Consider the following 23173-nt stretch of genomic DNA (forward strand, 5'->3'; position numbering starts at 1 on the left):
CTGCCTGCCTGCCTGCCTTCCTGCCTGCCTTCCTGCCTGCCTGACTGTCTGTATGTCTGTGATCTGTCTGTGTTCTGTGTATAAAAACCTCCCACCACTAGGACTTAAGAATTGCCTTCAGTAGACAGTATTGACATGTTTGGAACGAGGGAAGATGTTGATCCTTTTTTTTTGCAGCAGCATCCAGGCCTCGATACTCTACAGGGAAGACATCTTTTTTTGCAGCAGCATCCAGGCCTCGATACTCTACAGGGAAGACAGCTAAGGGTTCATGAACCAACTGGCAGTGCACTGTGGTTAAACACCAGACAGAACAGCACCCTGGTGACCCCCAGTCAGTCAGTCTGTTTGTTTGTTTGTTTTTTTGGGGGTCTGTTCATTTCCTCCAATTTTAAATATAATTTAGATTTACATCGACACTGTCAGCCATAAACCGTTTCCATATGTTTTGTCATAAATGAAGACCCTATTTCTATACTTGAGAGAGTGTTGCACACTTGACATAATTAATTGTAAATGTGCGTTGTGCCCTGACAGACTCAGTCATGCATATCACTTGTTATTGCATGGGTGAAATAGGCTCTCCCACCCTCTCCAACTGACTCTCTGATGTGTTTCTCTGTGTCTCTGTCTGTCTCTCTATCTCGTTGATCGAACTCCATATTTGGGCATAATCGAGGCACATGTGGCACTGTGACGTAGCCGTTGCTTAACAATGTTGATTTGTGCAGGCATCGGAGATCTCCATTTGTGGGCATAAAACTATTGCCTAAAAATGTCGTAACCATTTAATTTCCCCAGCTGGGCTATAGCTCCTCTAGATATCAATACATGGAACTTTGACAGACATTTTTTTGTCAACAGACCGCCGTGTACCAGCTGTGGCTACGACTATAAGCCTTGCCATTCTATGAACCATTGAAGGACGCTGTTTTACCCTCTGTGTTTTGGTTCTTTTGTCCCTGGATAGATTCCAGTGTTTCCGGGCATTCTACCATCCACAGAAACCCTGTTTTCCGGACAAGTTTCATCCATGATTGTCATGTCTGTAATGACATATTTTTGGCTTATTGTCTTTCTGGCTCCTTGTTGGGTCCAATGTGCTATTCAATCAGGCATTACGGCGGAGAATCTGAAAGAAACCCAGGCTCTTAACGCCATACTCTCAGATTTTGAGGTTCTGCCCGCATCTGGAACTCAGCTACACTCTGTGAGTGTGAGCAGAGATGTCAGCACCCAGTCCCACCTGGAACGGCTGGTCAGCTTCACAGCCTTGCAAAGACATTTCACACTTTACCTGACCACTAACATGGACCTGTTCACTGACAACTTTAAGGCTGTTTTTGTCGACAAAGACGGGAGAGAGGAGAGCTACGATGGCCACCTGCAGAACTACTTCCTCGGATATGTTGTAGGAGAGGAGAATTCACGCGTGCAGGCACACATCGCTGGTGAGGAGTTCTCTGCCCACATCCAAATGGAGGAAGCCGAGTACAATGTAGAGCCTCTGTGGAGGTTCACAGAGTCCAGCCCCGACGGCCGCTTGCTGGTTTATCGTTCCGAGGACATCAAGAACGTAAGGCGCATCGCGTCTCCCAGTGTGTATGGCGATATCCACGCAGAAGACGCTCAGGACCTGTTTCCAGAGGCTGCCAGGAAGAACAGGGACGGACAGGCGGGGGAGAACGAGACATGGATGCACCGACGGAAACCACAAGCCCACGATCAGAAGAACACCACCTGTCCCCTCCTGCTGGTGGCAGACTACAGATTCTTCCAACAGATGGGTCGCGGGGAAAAGAGTGTCACTCTCAACTATATGATTGAGTTGATTGAACGGGTGGATGACATATTCAGGAGTACCACCTGGAACGATGAATTTAAAGGCTATGGAGTCCAGATCAGCCAAATCATCATTCACAAGGAGCCTACCAGGCCTCCCCCGGGCGGTGAAACAGGCTGGGTCCACTATAACATGGAGAACAACCCAGTGATAGGAAAGGAGTTATGGAACTCCAGGAGTCTTCTGCGGCAATTCAGCGAAGACATTGCCTCCGAGGTGTGCCTGGCTCATCTGCTCACCCATCAGGACTTTGAGGATGAAGTCCTGGGGCTAGCCTATGTGGCTGACAATGACCAAAGCGAGAGCGGAGTCTGCTCCAAACCACTCTATTATCCTCCCAAGAAGTTTTACGTGAACACTGGCTTGACCACCACCAGAAGTTATGGGAACACCCTTTTAACAAAGGCAGTTGACTTGGTGATCACCCATGAATTGGGCCACAACTTTGGGGCGTTGCACGATGATCCAGACAACATCGAGTGTGCCCCTAATGACGACCATGGTGGCGGGTTTGTCATGTACCCCTTCGCTGTGAGTGGAGACCACATCAACAACAAGCACTTCTCTTCTTGCAGTAAGTCTATAGGGAAGGTGCTGCAAAGGGTTCCAATCAGGGCTCCAAAGTGCTTCCAGGAGAAGAACAGTAAGGTCTGTGGAAACTCGCGGGTTGAGGAGGGTGAGGAATGTGACCCGGGGCAGCACCACCTCAGCGATGATGAATGCTGCACAGCCAACTGCAAGTTAAAACCTGGCAAACAGTGCAGTCACAGGAATAGCATAGAGGTGCATGTTCGAGGGCGCAGGGAAGAGGTGTCAGGAGCCCATCAATGCTACTTGTAAGGGCATGTCCAATGCACAGGCACCAGCAGCGAGTGTCCGCCTCCTGAAAATGCCGCTGACGGTGTTGTCTGTGTTGACAACGGACTGTGTCGTGGTGGAGAATGCAACCCCTTTTGTGAGGCCACACAGAACCTCAAGTCCTGCGCATGCAACGAGATCGAGGACTGTAAACTGTGTTGCAGGGGCAAAGATGGCAAATGCACTCCCTTAATTCAACCCAATGATGGTAAATTCCTCTTCTTGCGCAAGGGCAAACCCTGCACCGCGGGCTTCTGTAATGGGGCCGGAAAGTGCATGAAGCAGGTGCAGGATTTGATCGAGAGGCTGTGGGACTTCATTGACAAGCTGGATATAAACACATTCACCTTGACCAGCAGTATGAAAACAATACCAAGACGTCATATCCCAACATCTAACCTCCAAGCAGTCAACAAATGCCCAGATGTGTGGCCAGATGTTTAAATGTTTAAATCCTGCTTCTGGACATATTTGATTAAATACATGTATTTGCTTTTGGGAAATGCACACTGTCTGATATGTCTGATATTTGTTTGATAATGTGATAAAAAAAAATGTTTAGGCCTGCCGGCGTTGAAGATACATAGGGGGCTATCGGGCCAGGTTGCTGCGTTTGGCAGGGCGAGACATTAGTATAGACTAAATAGGAGTGCTCTTCCGCTCTTCAGTTGTGCGAGTGGTCTCCTACAGTCAACGGAGACTGCTCACGACGGGCAGACAAAACTTAGCCTGGATCCAGACGAATCTGAAAAAAAAATTGCCCTTGGCAGATTAGTTCTGGCCCCTCTCAATAGAGATTGGATTTCTCTCCCTCCGAAGTTGTGAGGGACCAATGAAGGCCCAGTATGCAAATATGGGGCGATTTATCAGCAGAGGCATTTTTTAAATTTGCCCCTCGGAAATGCAGGTTCCACACAGAGATTCCAGACTAATATCTATACGCAGTGATATTAGTCTGGCCATGCCAGGCTAGACAAAACTGACTGTCAATCAAAGCTGCCAACGCAGAGCCAAAGCTCAGACCCTGTGGGGGGTCGCCTACCTCGGGTAAAGTAAGTTAAGTAGTAGTTTTAGAGTTTCTAGTAAATGTTATATGTGTATGATTATGTATACTGTAGGTGTTCATGCTCTGTTTTAAATAGGACTATCTGTAGTTATCTGGGTCATTTAATGAATTGTATATGTTATTTACCTATGGTTACCTATCAATACCTGTCTTTTTATTAGTGTCTGCTGCTTTAGTATATGAGTCAAATAAATAAAGTATTCTGTTAATGTAACATTGGAAGTTCTGCCTCTGTTATTAATGCTCAGGCGCGCGGGAAGTACTTAATAGCCAGGGGGGGCTGAGCGTCGGGGGAATCGTCCCGTCCGCGCGCGCGCGATTTTTTGGCGGGTTCGGGTCGAAAAATGTGCGGGTTTGGGTGGGTTTTGGCACTTTATTTCCTTTACTTTATTTCGGTTTTAGGGTTAGGGTTAGGGTTAGGTTAGGGTTACGTTATTTAATTATTTTAATTAAATTTAAATGTAATAAAACATTTTTTTTTTAAATCCCTTCCCATCATCAGGGGGGCTGCAGCCCCCGTAGCCCCCCCCCCTTCCCGCGCCACTGTTAATGCTTACAGTAGAAATGTTCTGTGGGCGGGCTCTTGACATTTCTCATACCTGAGACTAGGTTTATTACACTATCAATAATCTTTGCTGGGGCCCCCTCGAACCCTCTCAAGGACCCCTGGGGGGCCCCGCCCGGAACCCTTTTTATGAACCACTGGTTTGGACAAACTAGGGGGACTTACTGTGGTACTTTATTCAAGGTTTTCTTGTTTCTCTCCAAAAACAGGAATGGTGTGTGTGTTTTAATTTGTTTTCAACCACATAGCCTACAGAGTATAGACTCATTTAAAAGGCCCAAAATGTTATCTATTGGCCTTTATTTAACAATGTGTCTTGTGTATGTGTGGGCCAGGAAGTTTAGAGGCAGTGCCACTGCCAGAGGAGAAGCCTCTCGAACACATGCAATTTGTGACTTCTCACACAGGATGACCAGACACAGGAGAGCAAGGAAGTCTTCTATTTGACCGTGGACGTTGTAAGACCTTTGTCTTTCGACGGCGTATCAATTATCAAGTGTATGTCAGTATAGTGCCAGAAGCTGAAGCAGATGGACTACTCTGGACCCTCGCCTGCTCAAGAAGGCAAGAAGCCCCCAAGAATTCCAAAATGTTCCCGATGCAGGAACCACGCCGTCGTGTCACTGTCGAAGGGACACAAACATTGCTGCAGGTGGAGAGACTGCCAGTGTCTGAAATGCAACCTGCTTTCAGAGCGATACAGAGTTATGGCAGCAAAGGTAAAAATGTACCTAGTTTTGGATTGAAACATACTTAGTGTATATTGTGTTCTTACTTTTCTAGAAAGGAAAATAACAGACATGTTTAGCAAGCATTTTGTTACTTCAGCAATTAGACTGGTAAAGGAGATGGACAGCACTAAACAGGATCTGATTTGGTTTTGTGGTCGGGGCCATATGCAATGGTTCATTCTAATGCAATGTAGCATTAACCTGTTTTTATATAAAAATGTGTGTCAGTGGTTGCTAGAGCATGGATGACCACCAGATGTTTCCACTCTAGAGTTATTCATTTGTGATTTTCCATCCTCCCTGTTGACATGTAAAACACTCCTAAAAAGGCCGGTTGTGGTCTTCAACCTCCAGTTATCCAGCCTAATGGTGCGTTCACACGGGCAGATTAAAAGATACAAAGCTACAAAAATACACCGCATCTTTGTCACTGTGTCGCTTTGTATCTGTGTTGCTCAAAGCGGTCGCCGACGTCATCAAATGTGCGGACATCGGAGCTACAGTTGTAACTTTGTGTCTTTGTATCTGGAAGTTGAACCCAGTTCAACTTGAATTTGTAGCGTTGTATCTTTGTCGCTAGAGCCACAGCTACAAACGTCGGATGTGTCTTTGTATCTTCATGTCGCTGGTTTCCATTGAAAATGAATGGTAGTGTGTTTTTAATCTGCCCGTGTGAACGCACTATAAATGTTTTACTGTACCTCCGAGCTGTTTGCATTTTTGTTGGTTAATAAAGTATTCAATCAATCAATAAGTCACTGTGGATAAATTGCCAAATTGTAAATGGCATGTGATCCTTCTTGAACTCCATTCATCATGCCAGGCTGCCGTCCGTCAACAGCAGGCTCAGGAGAATGAGACGGGCTTGTTTGACCCAGTGGCTCTGACTGGCCCCGGTGTGGTGGTCAAGAATGAGGGCACACCACATCAGTTGTCTGGGGTGGGACCCTGCACCACCAGCTCTGCTACCTCTGTCTCAGGTGAGCACTCACTCACCACTCACTCACCCACCCACTCACTCACTCATTTCATACTTAGTCACATAATGCAGTGGTTCTCAAACTTTTTCATGTCAAGGACCCCCAACATGATATGTATTTGGCCCCGGACCCCCATCTCAAATATTTTGTTCCAGGGACCCCCCAGAAGCAAACATTTCAGTTTAAAAAGGTTGCCTAAAAAATATGTATTTCAATGTATATCTGCTATTTTTTAATAGCCAAAGCATAAAAGGTTAAAATGATTGTGATGCTATATTAACACATTTTGCTGGGGACCTTCACAAGGACCCCTGGGGGTCCCCGCTTTGAGAACCAATGACATAATGGCATTGCATTTTCGTGTATCTGATGATACACGAAAGCAGAAGATGCAGAAAAATAGTTAGTCAGGCAGGCAGTCAGTCGACTCGATGACGTGGCATTATCTCATTTGTCACGCCACTGCCAGCCTGCATGAAACAGTGTTTAGACAAGTTGTTTTTTAAAGCGTTATTATGTCATATTCATGATTATTCTCCTCAAAACAGAACAAGTGAATTCACATGAAATATATTTCTTTGGATGAATGTCCAGTCAAAACACTTGAGCATTGCATTGGAATTGTAACTGTAGTACATTTTATTAGGGATAGCGTTACAACTTTGTTCACAACGTAAACTCAGCCGAGTAGAAAAGAAAACAAGCAGCCTAAAATGTTAAAATTAACTGATCTCATGATGAATAACAAGCAAAAACACAACCAGAATCAGCTCCGGTTGTTACTGTAACTGAGCTAAAAATGTAAATGCCAAAACATATCTACAGTAGTTGACAGCTCCCTGATCCACTTAACCACTTAAATCCTATAGCCCATACTTACACCCTAGTTGACCAGGGTCCCCAGGGTGAGATAGTATTTCTCACCCCAGAGAGAGAGAGAGAGAGAGAGAGAGAGAGATCAAGGCTGATGATAGTAAAGTAGACTATTAGTCCTTGGGCCAAACCCCAAAATCTCACATATCGCTACCACCTGGGATGGCAAATTCTAGTTGGGATTTTTTTATTCCTATACATCCCTAGATATTATTTTTGTATGATAGACCTTCCTGAGGCCCAGCTAAATTGGGGTTATCAGCTGCTAAAGTTACCACCCCCCATTGAAAAATGGCATTTTAGACACATGTGCATATCTTGGTATTGGCTCACGTTCAGGGCATATTACAAAGTTTTATATTTTATGTTTGGTATCATTTTTAAGGGGACACTTTGAGCTTTCATTCGAGCCCTTTGGTGACTATGTATGATAAGTACAGTGGTCACTGGAGCTCTTCAAACCTTTAATAACCTTTTTTTTCTCACAATTTCTGCCTAAACCATATATTTTCTTTTAGTTCTGTGGCATCAAGAAACATCAGAGACACAAAACACAACAACTGGAATACTGACATGACCCTAAGGATTCAGGAAATGTATAATTTACCCATAGTATTTCATTCTGGGTTGGTAATTTTCAGCCTTATCTTAAACAAGCACTTTTTATGAGAAATAGACCGGTCAATAGGCATATAAGAAAGAGTACCACTAAACCTCCCTAAACATTGATACAAAAGGGTTTTCAATAGATTCTGGTACCTTTAGGCATGCTTGAGAACATCCCAAATATCCAGGAAAATATACTTAGCAGAAAGGCATAATTTTCAAGATGCCATCCAAGATGGTCATGCAGTTCTGGGCAAGAACCATGCAGTGTTTTGCATTCAGTACAAATATGTAATTTCTGCCTATTGTAAAAAGGAGACCACTTCTAGGAGAGGAGACTGCATCTATAGCTGTATGAGACCACTGTACTGTATCTAGAAACCACTGTACTGTACTGAATATATTGGAAGTGGTCTGTAGACCACTCTACTGCATCTGTAGACCACTGTAGTGCATCTGTAGACCACTCTACTGCATCTGTAGACCACTCTAGTGCATCTGTAGACCACTGTAGTGCATCTGTAGACCCCTCTACTGCATCTGTAGACCACTCTAGTGCATCTGTAGACCCCTCTACTGCATCTGTAGACCACTCTACTGCATCTGTAGACCACTGTAGTGCATCTGTAGACCCCTCTACTGCATCTGTAGACCACTCTACTGCATCTGTAGACCACTGTAGTGCATCTGTAGACCACTCTACTGCATCTGTAGATCACTCTAGTGCATCTGTAGATCACTGTACTGCATCTACCGAGCCTTTGTGGCGACATAGTCATGTTAAATGTGCTTTATATATACATGTTTAAAGCTGTGTTGAGTTGAGATGCAGTATAGTGGTCTATAGATACAGTACAGTGGTCAATGTATGTGGTCTATAAATGCAGTACAATGGTCTATACATGCAGCACAGTAGTTTATAGATTCAGTACAGTGGGATTGGATGCAGCACAGTGGTTTATAGATTCAGTACAGTGGGATATAGATGCAGCACAGTGGTCTAGATGCAATACAGTGGTCTCATATATGCAGTACAGTGGTCTCATGTAGCAATAGATGCAGTACAGTGGTATATATACAATACAGTGGTCTCTAGATACAGTAAAGTGGTCTCATATAGCAATAGATACGGTGCGGTGGTATATATACAATACAGTGGTCTCTAGATACATTAAAGTGGTCTCATATAGCAATAGATACAGTGGGGTGGTCTAGATACAGTACAGTGGTTTCTAGATACAGTACAGTGGTCTCATACAGCTATAGATGCAGTCTCCTCTCCTAGAAGTGGTCTCCTTTTTACAATAGGCAGAAATTACATATTTGTACTGCATGCAAAACACTGCATGGTTCTTGCCCAGAACTGCATGAGATAGGCATACATTTGGCATGTCTGTACAGGAGAGGCTTGTAGGTATCCATGTAACCCATTTTCATTCACATATATTGAGGTGACAGCTCAAGGGACCATTTGGAAAATGGTGATGGTCGTTTTTCCCTCGCCAAAATGTTGTCTTAACTTTGAATCATTAGGTATTTAGCCCCCTTCCCGACAAGGTAGCATGACAAGGTTGGTCCCATTGGAAACCTGAGGTTGTCTGGAATCAAATGGTATCTCTATCTTTGGGCTACGTCTAAATTTGAGTGTTCCACAGTCTCCGAAAGACAGTCTCGCCGGCGTTCCAGCCAGCCATCCCGCAGGTCTCATAGGGTTAATAAAACATTGAAAAAAACACACTTGGGACGACTTTTTTTCTTGGGATCATCAAAATCCCAATATTAGAGGTCCTATGGATGCCAAAAATCAAAACTAGAAAAAAAAATAAGCAGTCGCGCGTGGACCCCTCCTAGGGCCTCTACTACTTCAGCTTTGATTCCTGAAAAAACTGCTCCACCACCAAATAGGCCACACCCACTTCATCAACTACTTTAATTGGACACAGGTTTGTTTAATTTATAAAAAAAGGAGCAGTGTGATGTCCAAAAAGTGTGTTATATAACTTTTAATATGTTGTTGGCTATGAATGAAAATCCGCCTATAGAGAAAAATAACAACATGTCAAAAAATATAAAAAGCTGCTCCTATGGAAAGTCTATCATATTTTTATTTACATATTGGCCCAAAAAACAATTTAGTATAGGTAAGGTTTTGCCAACTTTGTGGTAGCGATATCTCGTCTGGCCCAAGGACTATATCTTTTTCATAAAGATACTGACATTACATTTAGGCTGATTTCAGATTCGTTAGAACCAGATTAAAAAAATCCGTTTGAACATCTACTAAGTAGATGTTCAAAAGGATTTTTTTAATTGAAGTAGATTCTACTTCAATGGACAGGTACGTCGGAGCAGGCAGTCATGAGAAAGGCAAAAGGGGGGAATCCTGCACAATGACTTCACTTACGGCCAAAAGAGGTTAATGTATAACTTTTCGGTCGCTATAGGTCCTTCATCAAGTATGGTTACCTGATCATCGTTGTACCTCTAATAAACATGACTATTTAATGTGAATAAAGATGACTTGACTTGTGGGTGTTTGAGCTTTGGCATCTGACAGAGTATCAAGGACAAGGATAAGAATAGCAGTTTCTGTCCAAAGGCCTGCGTTATCTCAGTTAAGCTGAAACCCGGATCAGGGAGCTGTCTGAGAACTATGTGTTCTTGCTGGTGTGGAAAGCACTGCAGCTGATGAGTAATTATGTTCATTTGAACAGCAGGGTTTATCCACTGGATAACAAAGGTGAATGTGTGCATTTCTGAATCAAGGATAACATCTTCTGCCTCTATTTATCTGTTTGCTACAATATGGTGGATTCATGTTATTGTGTATTTAAAGACAAATGGACATTTTTGAAGAACAAAATATATAAAATGATATTTCTTATAATTAAAAATAAAAAAGTCTAATCAAGCAACAATTTCACAAATACCGTATGCAGGATGTTGAGCGAACAACATCAGCACAGTGAAAACAATATAAATAAAACAACAAAACAGATAGTTTCAAAACAAATCAAGTAGGAAATGAATCTGATCCTATCAGAAAACACGAGTTGCTCTCTACTGATGTTACCTCCTCTCTCATCCTAGATCTCCCACTTCTTACAGTGTGTAAAGTGGAGGTCTCCTCTGAACAGCAGGAGAGGAGCCCCAGTGAGGTCCAGGTGAAACTAGAACTCCCACAGATTAAAGAGGAACAGCAGGAGAGGAGTCCCAGTCTGGTCCGGGTAAAACTAGAACCTCCGGAGATTAAAGAAGAACAGGAGGAGAGGAGTCCCAGTCTGATGCAGGTGAAACTAGAACCTCCACAAATTAAAGAGGAGCAGCTGGAGACGAGTCCCAGTCTGGTCCGGGTAAAACTAGAACCTCTGGAGATTAAAGAGGAACAGCAGGAGAGGAGTCCCAGTTGGGTCCAGGTAAAACTAGAACCTCTGCAGATTAAAGAAGTGTGGAGCTTGTCCAGTCTGGTCCAGCAGATTAAAGAAGAACAGCAGGAGAGCCCCAGTGAGGTCCAAGACGGACCAGAGCCTCCACAGACTAAAGTGGAACGGGAGGAGGAGCTACTGCAAAGACCAGAGGAGGCTGATGGGTCAACGTTGACAGTTCAAAGTGAAGAGGATGTTGATGAAAACAAAGATACAGAGCCTGTAGCCAGCACCTCAACTGAACACATGAAATCACAAGCTGATGTCGAGGACTGTGGAACGTCACAGCCAACTAGAAATGACCAGCTCTTCCCTTCACACTTCTCTGAATCTGACTCTGAAGACAGCGATAAGAGGACTTCACCCTGTTCTGAATCTGACATTGAAGACAGTGACTGGGAGGAGACCAGGGAAGGTCAGTCAGCTTTAAACAAACTGAAGTCACGCAAGACACCAAATGTGGATGGACGACGATTGTCTTTGAGCAACAAGCTGAAATCATCAAAACAAACTCCATCCATAAGGAGTCACAGAGGGAGTTATCTGAAACGACACATGAAGACTGATACAGGTAAAGAAAAAAATAATACAAATATTTACATCTAGCCTACAGTTTGTAAAATAAGCTTCACTCAAAAGGCTCATCTCAAGATGCACATGAACAAAGTCCATGGATGAGGACTCATACAGGGGAATTAAACACAGTGTTTATAGTTTATGGCAAATGCTTTGATCAAAATGCAATACTTAATTAATCCAAACAGGTGGATTCACACAACACAGAAATCTGTTATTTGCTTAATTTTCATGCAACAAAAACTGGGTGTGGTCTTTCGAGGGTCGAGGTGGACCAGAACATAAAATAAACAGTGAGAATGAGGAGTTACATTCAGTGCTGCATCCCTGTCTGAAACTGTTGATCAATGTCATGACTTGATGTCAATGTCATGAGTTATGACTGATTGTATCCACCTCATTTCTTTTTCCCCCTCTCTCTCTCTCTCTCTCTCTCTCTCTCTCTCTCTCTCTCTCTCTCTCTCTCTCTCTCTCTCTCTCTCTCACACACACACACACACAGACAAACCGGCATCTTACAGCCGTCAACAGTTTACCGAGACCTTAACTCAACCGGGGGCCGGGCAAGTAAAAACACATCAGCCAACTTGCACAAGAAAGAAAACTAAAAAATTTGAACACCTTGACAAGAGTTGTGACAATCAGTCAGGTCACCTGAAGACACACCAGCGTCTCCACACTGGAGAAAAACCTTTCCACTGTAATACGTGTAACAAGGGGTTCAGTGTGTCAAGTAGCCTGAAGAAACACATGTGTGTACACACCAGAGAAAAACCTTTCAACTGTAATAAATGTGACAAGAGTTTCAGTCGGTCAGGTCACCTGAAGACACACATGCGTTTCCACACCGGAGAAAAACCTTTCCACTGTAATACGTGTAACAAGGGGTTCAGTGAGTCAGGTGACCTGAAGAGACACATGCGTGTACACACCGGAGAAAAACCTTTCAACTGTAATAAGTGTAACAAGAGTTTCAGTCAGTCAGGTGCTCTGAAGACACACATGCATACCCACACCGGAGAAAAACCTTTCCACTGTAATAAGTGTAACAAGGGGTTCAATGGGTCAAGTCACCTGAAGACACACATGCGTGTACACACCAGAGAAAAACCTTTCCACTGTAATACGTGTAACAAGAGTTTCAGTAAGTCAGGTAACCTGAAGACACACATGCGTGTACACACCGGAGAAAAACCTTTCCACTGTAATACGTGTAACAAGGGGTTCAGTGTGCCAAGTCACCTGAAGACACACATGCGTGTACACACCGGAGAAAAACCTTTCAACTGTAATAAGTGTAACAAGAGTTTCAGTCAGTCAGGTACTCTGAAGACACACATGCATACCCACACCGGAGAAAAACCTTTCCACTGTAATAAGTGTAACAAGGGGTTCAGTCAGTCAGGTGCTCTGAAGACACATCTGCATACCCACACTGGAGAAAAACCTTTCCACTGTGATGACAAGGGGTTCAGTGAGTCAGGTCACCTGAAGAGACACATGCGTACACACACCAAGGGAAAAACATATCCACTGTAAACATTGTGAGAATTAACCAGCTGTATGTTGGTAGGGAGGTGGTTATACAAGCAACATGTGGATATTAATTCTACTTATACAATTTAAAGAAACAGATTGTGTAAATATTGTGAATTGTCTTTTGAAAGTGATTTGACAGCACCACTGCCGTAAAGGTTCACGCCAAATCGGGCCGGGCGCTCCAACGAACATAATCAGTCATAGTCAATTTTGGTCGTTGGGAAGCCAGCAGGGGAGAATGTCCTTATCACTGCATTAGAGGTGCCTGTTCAAAAGGGGAACTTTGGAACATAGCGTGAACCACCATGGCCAGTAAAGCCCACTGTCTGGTGAAAAGCAGTGCTGGTGACTGACGTGTATCGGAGGAGACATTGTCTACACTAATTTTCCCAAATATACATTGTTGTATATATAGTATTTTTTCTTCTCTTTTTTTTTACCGTTCCTTCAAAAAATTAAGAAAATAATGTACATTACCATTTTTTTTCCCAGACATTTTTTGAACTTTTACAAATTGTGAAATAGGGCTTAGGTCATTCATTCACAATGTATTTTGAGTTTGGCACCCGGGGAAACTCCAGATGTCTCTTTTGGGTCTCGAGCTAAAAAACATTTGGGAACCCTGTTCTACACCCTCTACAGTCCAACAGTAGGAGTTAGCAGCAACAAAGTCTACTAGTCCATACCCGGGGATGTTCACAGACTTATTTGCACAGACTTGGTGTTATACACAACAGCCTATATGATTAGTTAAACTTTGAGAGACCAAGTTACTAACATTACTGTTAGGCTACAATAGATGGTGGTAATCAAACAATGTTAATGTAAATATGACTATGGTAATCCAGCAATTGTAAATATACTTACTCTAGAATGGTAATCCAACCATTCATGGTATTCATGTTAAATGTGACTGTATTCTAGATGGTAATCAATCATTGTTCATGTACATATTACTGTATTATTCTAGATGGTAATTATCAGTGTTCATGTAAAATGTTACTATTGTATTGTTCTAATCTAGATGGTAATCCAACAATGTATAATCTGTCCCTGAGATGGTGTCAACTGTTTCTGGTTTCATGGCACCATTATATATCTGCCTCTAACAATAATGGATGTGATTAATTTGACCATAAAATGATGGTAATTAAAATGAAAACTATCATGATCATGGTATGCTTATCACAACAAGCGTTCTGAACCCAAACAGATGAAGGCTATTCAAATAGTTTAACATGTGTAACTCTAAATGACCCAGCACTGACCAGTCAGCATAGTTTTTCATTCATTTGATATTGAACAAAGACAAGCAGTCACATCTTGGAGAAGTTGTAGATTACACAGATCTTTCTTTTTTACATCATGCACTACTAAGTTAATTATTTGATTGTCGATTTTTAATTAATTGCAATTTCTATCTGTTGATTAATTATGCATTTGATTAATAACTCCATATTAATGACATCCATATCGCCATCTCTTTTCAACCTAGCTGACACAGAGCTGAATAATATTTTTTATGAATGTCAAGAACTTGTACAGTTAAGTTAAGGAAAGCAAAAGTATATTTGTTATCCCTCTGAGTGAAACAATTAGTCTAATTAAGGATTAGCAGCGCACAAAGAAGCAGTTAGTATCTATTGCAATATTACACAATTTGTGTAATATTGTGATCTGCAGATGTGCTTAATCTTGTAATAAAAGCAATGATATGCTCAAGGCCATGACATGGGCTATTGCTATATCACGGCTACAGGTGTTTAAAGGACCATACCAGTCAGATTGCTACAGAATCAGAATTAACTTTATTGTCACATCACAGGTTGATAGCTGTAAAGAAGTGGATGAAATTATTATGTGTTTGTGCACGCATAATTTTTTACATTTTCTTGTTTTTCTTGCCAATACCCTTACCATTCTCAGAAATTGCCAGTGTTTTCAACAAATGTTGTATACATAAGAGTATGCAATGTATATTTTCGTAGATCTCTGCCCTAAAACTGTTGAACACATTTTCCGTCACAGATACAAACCGCAAAACCATAAGCAATATAGTAGGGGTATACAGAATAATGCAGAAGACAACATTAGTCAACTTAAGATTCATATCACTGATGTGTTTTCTCAAAAACTCATCTGCAGAAAATCATTGTATCTCAGGGCCTCCTTCTTTCCAGGAAAGGACTTCATGGTGCATTGTGGAGGGCAAGTCAAGCTCTGTTGCGCCTCACATTCATACTGAATGTTCATCAATACAGGCCAAACTCTTCATAGCAATGGTGTAACATTTTAAAATCTGAAACAAATTCATATTCTCCTCAAGCGTATCATTAATATCCTTGTCCCAGAAACTGTGATCTACTGTCCTGACTGCCATTTACTTGTGACTAGCTCCCTCTGTTGGTGTAAACTGTTGTTTTTCAAACACTGCCACTGGTTTTACAAGTGAATGCTGCTAGTACTTCTTGTCATACACACACTATACATGAAGAATATGTTTAGTTTGACCTTCAAACCATATGAGTTTTCATTTTTTATTTAAATTCTGCATGTTCACATTTGACCTAATTCTATTGAATATAAGAGACTATAAGAGAATGGCCTCATCCTCTCCTTTGTAGGCTTTCTCTGCTCCATGCACGGCTCCATTTCACAAGGTTGGGAAACACACACACACACACACACACACACACACACACACACACACTCTGTATATTACACTGCATTAATAGACTGTAGTAGTCCAACAAAATAGCTAGGGTTTCATTTGGTTCTATTTGTACACTCACTGAGTCACAGATCTGTAGGCCCAAGGCTCATAACTATTGTAGTGAACGTGCACTATGGGTGACGTTGACAATGACGTGTGTCACTCACAGACTGATGACACTCACCTGATTGTGACTGACAGACGGAGTGCTGATCAATCGCGGCTGGACATGATTATGTTGAGGATGAAGGAACACTATAAAACTGTGAACTCATGAAGAGACAAGTGGTCTGGAGAGCGGAGCTCAGTCCAAGTTACAGGTGAAGCCTGCTGAAGTATTTTGTCTTGCACTCACTGCTGGGGGGGGGGGTTCTGCTCGCATGCTGTGTAGGGCTGCCGGCGTTGAAGATAGGGGGGCTATCGGGCCAGGTTGCTGCGTTAGGCAGGGCGAGACATTAGTATAGACTAAATAGAAGTGCTCTTCCGCTCTTCAGTTGTGCGAGTGGTCTCCTACAGTCAACGGAGACTGCTCACGACGTTGGACGGGCAGACAAAACTTAGCCTGGATCCAGACGAATCTGAAAAAAGAAATTGCCCTTGGCAGATTAGGTCTGGCCCCTCTCAATAGAGATTGGATTTCTCTCCCTCCAAAGTTGTGAGGGACCAATGAGGGCCCAGTATGCAAATATGGGGCGGGTTTATCAGCAGAGGCATTTTTTTAATTTGCCCCTCGAAAATGCAGGTTCCACACAGAGATTCCAGACTAATATCTACGCAGTGATATTAGTCTGGCCATGCCAGGCTAGACAAAACTGACTGTCAATCAAAGCTGCCAACCCAGAGCCAAAGCTCAGACCCTGTGGGGGGTCGCCTACCTTGTGGAAAGTTAAGTAGTAGTTTTAGAGTTTCTAGTAAATGTTATATGTGTATGATTATGTCTACTGTGTTCATGCTCTGTTTTAAATAGGACTATCTGTAGTTATCTGGGTCATTTAATGAATTATATGTTATTTACCTATGGTTACCTATCATACCTGTCTATTTATTAGTGTCTGCTGCTTTAGAATATGAGTTAAATAAATAAAGTATTCTGTTAATGAAACATTGGAAGTTTTGCCTCTGTTATTAATGCTTACAGTAGAAATGTTCTATGGGCGGGCTCTTTACATTTCTCATACCTGAGACGAGGTTTATTGCACTATCAACAATCTTAGCTGGGGCCCCCTCGAACCCTCTCAAGGACCCCTGGGGGGCCCTGCCCGGACCCCATTTTATGAACCACTGGTTTGGACAAACTAGGGGGACTTACTGTGGTACTTTATTCAAGGTTTTCTTTTTTCTCTCCATAAACAGGAAACTGCACCAGCCCCCTTAGTCCAATGGTGTGTGTGTTTTAATTTGTTTTCAACCACATAGCCTACAGAGTGTAGACTCATTGAAAAGGCCCAAAATGTTATCTATTGGCCTTTATTTAACAATGTGTCTTGTGTATGTGTGGGCCAGGAAGTTTAGAGGCAGTGCCACTGCCAGAGGAGAAGCCTCTCCCACACATGCAGTTTGTGACTTCTCACACAAGATGACCAGACACAGGAGAGCAAGGAAGTCTTCTATTTGACCGCGGACGTTATAAGACCTGTGTCTTTTGACGGCGTATCAATTATCAATGTATGTCAGTATAGTGCCAGAAGCTGAAGCAGATGGACTACTCAGGACCCTCGCCTGCTCATGAAGGCAAGAAGCCCCCAAGAATGCCAAAATGTTCCCAATGCAGGAACCACGGCGTCGTGTCACTGTCGAAGGGACACAAACATTGCTGCAGGTGGAGAGACTGCCAGTGTCTGAAATGCAACCTGCTTTCAGAGCAATACAGAGTTATGGCAGCAAAGGTAAAAATGTACCTAGTTTTGGATTGAAACATACTTAGTGTATATTGTGTTCTTACTCTTCTAGAAAGGAAAATAACAGCCATGTTTAGCAAGCATTTTGTTACTTCAGCAATTAGACTGGTAAAGGAGGTGGACAGCACTAAACAGGATCTGATTTGGTTTTGTGGTCGGGGCCATATGCAATGGTTCATTCTAATGCAATGTGGCATTGACCTGTTTTTATATAAAAATGTGTTGTGGTTGTTAGAGCATGGATGACCACCAAATGTTTCTACTCTAGAGTTATTCATTTGTGATTTTCCGTCCTCCCTGTTGACATGTAAAACACTCCTAAAAAGGCCGGTTGAAGACCAACACCTGGTCTTCAACCTCCAGTTATCCAGCCTAAATGTTTTACTGTACTCCGAGCTGTTTGCATTTTTGTTGGTTAATAAAGTATTCAATCAATCAATAAGTCACTGTGGATAAATTGCCAAATTGTAAATGGCATGTGATCCTTCTTGAACTCCATTCATCATGCCAGGCTGCCGTCCGTCAACAGCAGGCTCAGGAGAATGAGATGGGCTTGTTTGACCCTGTGGCTCTGACTGGCCCCGGTTTGGTGGTCAAGAATGAAGGCACACATCAGTTGTCTTGGGTGGGACCCTGCACCACCAGCTCTGCTACCTCTGTCTCAGGTGAGCACTCACTCACTCACTCACTCACTCACTCATACTAGTGGTTCTCAAACTTTTTCATGTCAAGGACCCCCAACATGATATGTATTTGGCCGCGGACCCCCATCTCAAATATTTTGTTCCAGGGACCCCCCAGAAGCAAACATTTGAGTTAAAAAAGTTCGCCTAAAAAAAATTTATTTAAAATTTTCACGATTTAAAAAAAATAGTAGATCTACAAGCTCATAGCGCGGCACTCGGTGCCGCGCTATGAGCTTGTATATCTGCTATTTTTTAATAGCCAAAGCATAAAAGGTTAAAATGATTGTGATGCTATATTAACACATTTTGCTGGGGACCTCCCCAAGGACCCCTGGGGGTCCCCGCTTTGAGAACCAATGACATAATGGCATTGCATTTTCGTGTATCTGATGATACACGAAAGGAGAAGATGCAGAAAAATAGTTAGTCAGGCAGGCAGTCAGTCGACTCGATGACGTGGCATTATCTCATTTGTCACGCCACTGCCAGCCTGCATGAAACAGTGTTTAGACAAGTTGTTTTTTAAAGCGTTATTATGTCATATTATTCATGATTATTATCCTCAAAACAGAACAAGTGAATTCACATGAAATATCTTTCTTTGGATGAATGTCCAGTCAAAACACTTGAGCATTGCATTGGAATTGTAACTGCAGTACATTTTATTAGGGATAGGGTTACAACTTTGTTCACAACGTAAACTCAGCCGAGTAGAAAAGAAAACAAGCAGCCTAAAATGTTAAAATTAACTGATCTCATGATGAATAACAAGCTAAAACACAACCAGAATCAGCTCCGGTTGTTACTGTAACTAAGCTAAAAATGTAAATACCAAAACATAATCTACAGTAGTTGACAGCTCCAGACCCTGATCCACTTAACCACTTAAATCCTATATCCCATACTTACACCCTAGTTGACCGGGGTCCCCAGGGTGAGCTAGTATTTCTCTCAACTTGATCTACAAGCTCACAATGCGTCACAACACGACGTGTTGTGAGCCTGCAGATCTGCTAGTTTCGCCGAATGTTCGAATTAGGGATGCTATAGAGTTCAAGTTGTTAAGCCCTACTATACTACTGTACAGTATACTTTAGATATTTGAAAATAGCTGAGCTAAGATTGTGGATCTGCTATTTTTGAAAGAATGTGAATAGTATAGAAAGATTGTGAAGGCCTTACAGTCCTGGGTGGTCAGGTGATTGCTTCTTGGCACATCGCGAGGGACACCTTGTTCCCTGCAGCTTCGATACAGCAACATCAGGAGATGAAATACCGACAATAACGTCATCAGAGAGAGAGAGAGAGAGAGAGAGAGAGAGAGAGAGAGAGAGAGAGAGAGAGAGAGAGAGAGAGAGAGAGAGAGAGAGAGAGAGAGAGAGAGAGAGAGGTCGCTAGGTCCTTCATCAAGTATGGTTACCTGATCATCGTTGTACCTCTAATAAACATGACTATTTAATGTGAATAAAGATGACTTGATTTGTGTGTGTTTGCGCTTTGGCATCTGAACTTGTGACAGAGTATCAAGGATAAGAATAGCAGTTTCTGTCCAAAGGCCCGCGTTATCTCAGTTAAGATGAAACCCGGATCAGGGAGCTGTCTGAGAACTATGTGGCCTTGCTGGTGGTGAATAAAGATGACTTGATTTGTGTGTGTTCGCGCTTTGGCATCTGAACTTGTGACAGAGTATCAAGGATAAGAATAGCAGTTTCTGTCCAAAGGCCCACGTTATCTCAGTTAAGATGAAACCCGGATCAGGGAGCTGTCTGAGAACTATGTGGCCTTGCTGGTGTGGAAAGCACTGCGGCTGATGAGTAATAATGTTCATTTGAACAACAGGGTTTATCCACTGGATAACAAAGGTGAATGTGTGCATTTCTGAATCAAGGATAACACCTTCTGCCTCTATTTATCTGTTTGCTACAATATGGTGGATTCATGTTATTGTGTATTTAAAGACAAATGGACCTTTTTGAAGAACAAAATATATAAAATAATATTTCTTATAATTAAAAATAAAAAAAGTCTAATCAAGCAACAATTTCACAAATACAGTATGCAGGATGTTGAGCGAACAAGATCAGCACAGTGAAAACAATATAAATAAAACAACAAAACAGATAGTTTCAAAACAAATCAAGTAGGAAATGAATCTGATCCTATCAGAAAACACATTGAGTTGCTCTCTACTAATGTTACCTCCTCTCTCATCCTAGATCTCCCACTTCTTACAGTGTGTAAAGTGGAGGTCTCCTCTGAACAGCAGGAGAGGAGCCCCAGTGAGGTCCAGGTGAAACTAGAACTTCCACAGATTAAAGAGGAACAGCAGGTCAGGAGTCCCAGTCTGGTCCAGTTGAAATGTCTGCAGATTAAAGAAGAACAGCAGGAGAGGAGTCCCAGTCGGGTCCAGGTTAAACTAGAACCTCTGCAGATTAAAGAGGAACAGCAGGAGAGGAGTCCCAGTCTGGTTCAGGTTAAACTAGAACCTCTGGAGATTGAAGAGGAACAGCAGGAGACGAGCCCCAGTCTGGTCCATTTGAAACCTCTGCAGATTAAAGAAGTGTGGAGCTTGTCCAGTCTGGTCCTGCAGATTAAAGAAGAACAGCAGGAGAGCCCCAGTGAGGTCCAAGACGGACCAGAGCCTCCACAGATTAAAGTGGAACGGGAGGAGGAGCTACTGCAAAGACCAGAGGAGGCTGACGGGTCAACGTTGACAGTTCAAAGTGAAGAGGATGTTGATGAAAACAAAGATGCAGAGCCTGTAGCCAGCACCTCAACTGAACACATGAAATCACAAGCTGATGTCGAGGACTGTGGAACGTCACAGCCAACTAGAGATGACCAGCTCTTCTCTTCACACTGCTCTGAATCTGACTCTGAAGACAGTGATGAGAGGACTTCACCCTGTTCTGAATCTGACATTGAAGACAGTGACTGGGAGGAGACCAGGGAAGGTCAGTCAGCTTTAAACAAACTGAAGTCACGCAAGACACCAAATGTGGAAGGACGACGATTGTCTTTGAGCAACAAGCTGAAATCATCAAAACAAACTCCATCCATAAGGAGTCACAGAGGGAGTTATCTGAAACGACGCATGAAGACTGATACAGGTAAAGAAAAAAATTATACAAATATTTACATCTAGCCTACAGTTTGTAAAATAAGCTTCACTCAAAAGGCTCATCTCAAGATGCACATGAACAAAGTCCATGGATGAGGACTCATACAGGGAAATTAAACACATTGTTTGTAGTTTATGGCAAATTCTTTGGTCAAAATGCAATACTTAATTAATCCAAACAGGTGGATTCACACAACACAGAAATCTGTTATTTGCTTAATTTTCATGCAAGAAAAACTGGGTGTGGTCTTTTGAGGGTTGAGGTGGACCAGAACATAAAATAAACAGTGAGAATGAGGAGTTACATTCAGTGCTGCATCCCTGTCTGAAACTGTTGATCAATGTCATGACTTGATGTCAATGTCATTAGTTATGACTGATTGTATCCACCTCATTTCTCTTGCCCCCCCCCCCCCCCCCCCCCACCCCCCACCCCACCCTCTCTCTCTCTCTCTCTCTCTCTCTCTCTCTCTCACAGACAAACCGGCATCTTACAGCCGTCAGCAGTTTACCAAGACCTTAACTCAACCGGGGGCCGGGCAAGTAAAAACCCATCAGCCAACTTGCACAAGAAAGAAAACTCAAACATTTAAACACTGTGACAAGAGTTGTGACAATCAGTCAGGTCGCCTGAAGACACACCAGCGTCTCCACACTGGAGAAAAACCTTTCCACTGTAATACTTGTATCAAGAGTTTCAGTCTGTCAGGTGGTCTGCAGACACATCTGCGTCTCCACACCGGAGAAAAACCTTTCCACTGTAATACGTGTAACAAGGGGTTCAGTGTGCCAAGTCACCTGAAGAGACACATGCGTGTACACACAGGAGAAAAACCTTTCAACTGTAATACGTGTAACAAGGGGTTCAGTGAGTCAGGTAACCTGAAGACACACATGCGTGTACACACAGGAGAAAAACCTTTCAACTGTAATACGTGTAACAAGGGGTTCAGTGTGCCAAGTCACCTGAAGAGACACATGCGTGTACACATCGGAGAAAAACCTTTCAACTGTAATACGTGTAACAAGGGGTTCAGTGTGCCAAGTCACCTGAAGAGACACATGCGTGTACACACAAGAGAAAAACCTTTCCACTGTAATACGTGTAACAAGAGTTTCAGTGTGTCAGGTAACCTGAAGATACACATGCGTCTCCACACAGGAGAAAAACCTTTCCACTGTACAAAGTGTAACAAGAGTTTCAGTCAGTCAGGTCATCTGAAGAAACACATGCGTACCCACACCGGAGAAAAACCTTTCCACTGTACAAAGTGTAACAAGGAGTTCAGTGTGCCAAGTCACCTGAAGAGACACATGCGTGTACACACAAGAGAAAAACCTTTCCACTGTAATACGTGTAACAAGAGTTTCAGTCAGTCAGGTCATCTGAAGAAACACATCCGTACCCACACCGGAGAAAAACCTTTCCACTGTACAAAGTGTAACAAGGAGTTCAGTGATTCAGGTAGCCTGACGAAACACATGCGTGTACACACCAGAGAAAAACCTTTCCACTGTAATAAGTGTAACAAGGGGTTCAGTGTGTCGAGTAACCTGAAGACACACATGCGTCTCCACACAGGAGAAAAACCTTTCCACTGTAATAAATGTGACAAGAGTTTCAGTCAGTCAGGTGATCTGAAGAAACACATGCGTACCCACACCGGAGAAAAACCTTTCCACTGTTATAAGT

The 23173-nt window shown here is 42.8% G+C and overlaps 1 pseudogene across 1 annotated transcript in view; it reads left to right on the forward strand.

Moving 5' to 3' along the window:
• Positions 1-23173, forward strand: part of LOC311037944 — a 53740-nt pseudogene that overhangs the window by 2410 nt on the left and 28157 nt on the right. Inside the window, exons 2-5 of the transcript in view lie at positions 1116-3059; positions 4668-4723; positions 5887-6043; positions 10613-10938. The product of the transcript in view is annotated as an uncharacterized misc_RNA (transcript). The remainder of the gene's footprint in view (positions 1-1115; positions 3060-4667; positions 4724-5886; positions 6044-10612; positions 10939-23173) is intronic.

Source organism: Gymnoscopelus microlampas (genome assembly GCF_963454915.1).
Source record: "Gymnoscopelus microlampas genome assembly, chromosome: 21".
Lineage (NCBI taxonomy): Eukaryota > Metazoa > Chordata > Actinopteri > Myctophiformes > Myctophidae > Gymnoscopelus > Gymnoscopelus microlampas.